The sequence below is a fragment of the Suncus etruscus genome, chromosome 15, assembly GCF_024139225.1.
Source record: "Suncus etruscus isolate mSunEtr1 chromosome 15, mSunEtr1.pri.cur, whole genome shotgun sequence".
NCBI classification, from domain to species: domain Eukaryota; kingdom Metazoa; phylum Chordata; class Mammalia; order Eulipotyphla; family Soricidae; genus Suncus; species Suncus etruscus.
This window is the reverse complement of record NC_064862.1, coordinates 20,892,167-20,896,999: the sequence shown is the minus strand read 5'-3', so window position 1 is coordinate 20,896,999 and position 4,833 is coordinate 20,892,167. Positions and strand designations below refer to the sequence as shown.

The following is a 4,833-nucleotide window of genomic DNA, read 5'->3' as shown; positions in this document are numbered from 1 at the left end:
AAGAAATTTTTTTTCTTTTTTCTTTTGTTTGTTTAAATATAATGAATTTATTTAAAAAATGTGGAAGGCTCGGGCCCGGAGAGATAGCACAGCGGTGTTTGCCTTGCAAACAGCCGATCCAGGACCAAAGGTGGTTGGTTCGAATCCCGGTGTCCCATATGGTCCCCCGTGCCTGCCAGGAGCTATTTCTGAGCAGATAGCCAGGAGTAACCCCTGAGCACCGCGGGGTGTGGCCCAAAAACCAAAAACAAACAAACAAAAAAAAATGTGGAAGGCTTCACGAATTTACGTGTCATCCTTGCGCAGGGGCCATGCTAATCTTCTCTGTATTGTTCCTGTTTTAGTATATGTGCTGCCAAAGCAAGCACTCTAAAAAATTTCTTTTTTTTTTTTTGGTTTTTGGGCCACACCCTGTGAGGCTCAGGGGTTACTCCTGGCTATGCGCTCAGAAGTTGCTCCTGGCTTCTTGGGGGACCATATGGGACGCCGGGGGATCGAACCGTGGTCCATCCTAGGCTAGCGCAGGCAAGGCAGGCACCTTACCTCCAGCGCCACCGCCCTGCCCCTCTAAAAAATTTCTAAGTCAAGGGCCAGAGAGATAGCATGGAGGTAAGGCGTTTGCCTCTCATGTAGAAGGTCAGTGGTTCGAATCCCAGCATCCCATATATCTCCTGAGCCTGCCAGGAGCGATTTCTGAGCGTAGAGCCAGGAGTAACCCCTGAGCGCTGCCGGGTGTGACCAAAAAGCAAAAGACAAAACAAAACAAAAAAATATAAAAACAACAACAACAATAATTTTTCCTCTGGGCTCCCAGCCACTATCAAAACAAAAGGCAGTTTGCTCCTTTTCCTTCGATATGTAAAGGGCTCACCTGGATGCCTCTGCCTACCCCCAACCCAAGCCAGGGGAGCCTGGGATTAGACAGGCTATAAATTCTGGGTGGAAGGAGGCTGGGTGAGTTTCCTTTTTCCAGAAGCTCAAACTGACAACTTTTTTTTCTTTACTCTCCAGCTGTTTTCCTCTTCAGCCGTTTTCCAGCCAAAGGCAGCAAGATTTAAAGGGACCATTTTTTTCTTTACTCTATCATAAATATGGCAAAAAGCACAATACATTTGAACACACAACTTAAACAAAGATAGAACACAGACTGACATACTGTCCCAGTATAAACAAAAACACAGAACACAAACTGACATACTGCAAGCAAAAAGTCTGTAATTACACAAATGTCCTCAGAAAAGGCACACACAGAGGTCTGCATGCTTCACATCACAAGCTCCACTATCACCTGAGGTCTTTTATCATACACACCAAAAACTTGACAATAAATTCTTCATGAATACTGAGTTGCTGGGTCCTTTTTGATTCTGCCTTTCGGCTGAGGTGTTAGATCACAGGGTCATACTTTCTCCTCTAGGACAATTTCATACTGCTGGCCAGTGAGGGGATCTGATTTTGTGACCCCCCTCCCATGCCGCTCTCTGTCTTCTCTAACAGAACAATCAGACTTGTAAAAATAAAGACATCTACAAAGCACCATTTGTTTTAAACGGTTTTTTTTTTGGGGGGGGGGGTTTACACCGGGCAGCGCTCAGGGGTTACTCCTGGCTCCATGCTCAGAAATCACTCCTGGCAGTCTTGGGGGAACATATGGGATGCTGGGATTTGAACCAATGACCTTCTGCATAAAAGGCAAACGCCTTACCTCCATGCAATCTCTCTGGCTCCCAAAGCACCATTTTTGCTGAATTCATTCAAGGCAAATTCTACCAACACTGGTAATAAATACAAAGGGCTCCAAAGAGAAGAATGACACACAAAGCACACAAAAGAATCAGACAAGAGGGCCACAAGGATGGACATGAACGAGGTGGACCAGTCCCACTCTCACATTCACACTTCTCTTTTACCTGAATAATCCTGAATGGGGTCCACTTACCCCAAATCCCTAAAAGGGCCCTTTCCCTCATCTGGAGCCAGATTATCCAGATAAAATATTCTATCCCAAACTTTTGGAGCCTCCTTTCCTTCAGAGGACTCCTCTAAATTTCCACTGGAGGAAGATCAACTCCAACATCCCCTGGAAGCCTCTTTCCTTCGGAGGACTCCCTCTGGCCAGAAAATCAGAAAACCGGTTTGAAAATAAAACCTTAGGCCTATGGAAAATGTCTTCAGGGCACCGGCTGCGATTGCTCAGAGAGTCACAGTCCTAACCTGGCCGTGGCCAATCTCGCTGGGGCCTCCAAATGTTGGAAGCAGGCAGCCCCTTGACCAAGGAAAAACCAGAAGACTCAGTGACTCAAGCAAGCAGACTTTATTATTAGCATGCTATGGCCAACTCCTTCCCTTAGGTTAGAGAGCCTTGACCCAAGCTTTCAAGCAGTTTATATACTCTTCAGATTATTCCATTACATCATTTGTCAGCTACACAAAACTTCATGAAAGTTACATTTCAAACATTCCACAGGTCAACATAAATTTTAGTTCACACCATTCAATAGAAAAAGAGACAATCCCCCAGACCCCCTTCCTGGCGCCACTTATCTCAGCTCACATTCCGGTGGTTTTTTGGTGGTCTTTCAGAGATATGGTCTGCATTCTCCAAAATTCACTTTCCATAATTTCATATTCCACAATTCTTATAGATTTTTATTCCTTCAGTGCTCAGAAGTTGTTCCTGGCAGGCACGGGGGACCATCCGGGATGCTGGGATTTGAACCACCATCTGTTCAAATCAGCTGCATGCAAGGCAAATGCCCTACTGCCATGCTATCTCTCCAGCCCCAAATTTGGGTCTCTTTGTTTTTTGTTTTTTTTTTTTTTTTTTTTTTGGTTTTTGGGCCACACCCAGTAACGCTCAGGGGTTACTCCTGGCTATGCGCTCAGAAGTTGCTCCTGGCTTGGGGGACCATATGGGACACCGGGGGATCGAACCGCGGTCCGTCCAAGGCTAGCGCTGGCAAGGCAGGCACCTTACCTTTAGCGCCACCGCCCGGTCCCAAATTTGGGTCTCTTGATTTCATTATTGTTACTTGGATATTTAGTTCTGTCCTTTTTTAAAAAAATATTTTTTGGGGCCGGAGAGATAGCATGGAGGTAAGGCATTTACCTTTCATGCAGAAGGTCATCGGTTCGAATCCCGGCGTCCCATATGGTCCCCCGTGCATGCCAGGAGCAATTTCTGAGCACGGAGCCAGGAAAAACCCCTGAGCACTGCCGGGTGTGACCCAAAAACGACAAAAAAAAAAATATATATATATATATATATATATTTTTTTTTTTTTTTGTGGGCCAGAGAGATAGCATGGAGGTAGAGCGTTTGCCTTTCTTTTCTTTTTTTGTTTTTTTTTTGGGGGGCCACACCCGGCGGTGCTCAGGGGTTACTCCTGGCTGTCTGCTCAGAAATAGCTCCTGGCAGGCACGGGGGACCATATGGGACACCGGGATTTGAACCAACCACCTTTGGTCCTGGATCCGCTGCTTGCAAGGCAAACGCCACTGTGCTATCTCTCCGGGCCCGAGCGTTTGTCTTTCATGCAGAAGGTCGGTGGTTCGAATCCTGGTATCCCATATGGTCCCCCGAGCCTGCCAGGAGCAATTTCTGAGCCTAGAGCCAGGAGTAATGCCTGAGTGCTGCTGGGTCTGACCCCCCCCCAAAACAAACAAACAAAAAATCAAAAAAAATGTTTTGAGGGGGCTGGAAAGATAGCATGGAGGTAAGGTGTTTGCCTTTCATGCAGAAAGTTGGTGGTTAAAATCCTGGCATCCCATATGGTTCCCAGGAGCCTGCCAGGAGCGATTTCTGAGCATAGAGCCAGGAGTAACCCCTGAGCGCTGCCGGGTGTGACCCAAAAACCAAAAAATAAAATAAAATAATTTTTATTTATTTGTTTTTGTTTGGTTTGGCTTTTTTTTCAGGCCACACCCATTTGATGCTCAGGGGTTATTTCTGGCTAAGCGCTCAGAAATTGCCCCTGGCTGGGGGGCGGGGACCATATGGGACACCGGGGGATCAAACCGTGGTCCTGATCCTTGGCTAGCGCTTGCAAGGCAGACACCTTACCTCTAGCGCCACCTCGCCGGCCCCCTTTTCTTTTTATTTATTTAAAGAAAATGCATCACATAGTTCATATAACTGATCATCATACATTTCTTTTAGGAAAACCAAAAGCAACGTGATTAAAAAAATAGAAAATTGAAAGAAAAACTAAGAGATGGAAGAGAAAGAAAAGAAGTTCAGGGGCCGGAGAGATAGCATGGAGGTAAGGCATTTGCGTTTCATGCCAAAGGTCGGTGGTTCAAATCCCGGCATCCCATATGGTCCCCTGAATCAGCCAGGAATAATTTCTGAGCATAGAGCTAGGAGTAACCCCTGAGCGCTGTCGGGTGTGACCCCCCCAAAAAAAAGTTCAGTAAAAAGTATATTTTTGAAAATTATTGACTCACCAATGAACTCAAAGTATTAGCAGAAAGTTTAATAAGCTCTTATTTTTTTTTTTTTGAGAAAGGATAAGAGTTAAAAAAAATACATTAAAGGGCCGGGTGGTGGCGCTAAAGGTAAGGTGCCTGCCTTGCCTGCGCTAACCTTGGACGGACCACGGTTGGATCCCCCGGTGTCCCATATGGTCCCCCAAGCCAGGAGCAACTTCTGAGCACATAGCCAGGAGTAACCCCTGAGCATTATCGGGTGTGGCCCAAAAACCAAAAAAAAAAAAAAAAAAAAATACATTAAAGGGGCCAGAGAGATAGCATGGAGGTAAGGTCTTTGTTTGCCTTTCATGCAGAAGGTCCCCCGAGCCTGCCAGGAGCGATTTCTGAAGGTGGAGCCAGGAG

At 46.0% G+C, this 4,833-nt stretch overlaps 1 non-coding gene across 1 annotated transcript; it reads right to left on the bottom strand.

Annotated features, from left to right (window-relative positions):
• Positions 1-261: 261 nt before the first annotated feature.
• LOC126031597 (U6 spliceosomal RNA) lies at positions 262-368 on the bottom strand. Its single transcript, XR_007503429.1, has one exon. It is a non-coding gene; the product is annotated as a U6 spliceosomal RNA (small nuclear RNA).
• Positions 369-4,833: the final 4,465 nt, after the last annotated feature.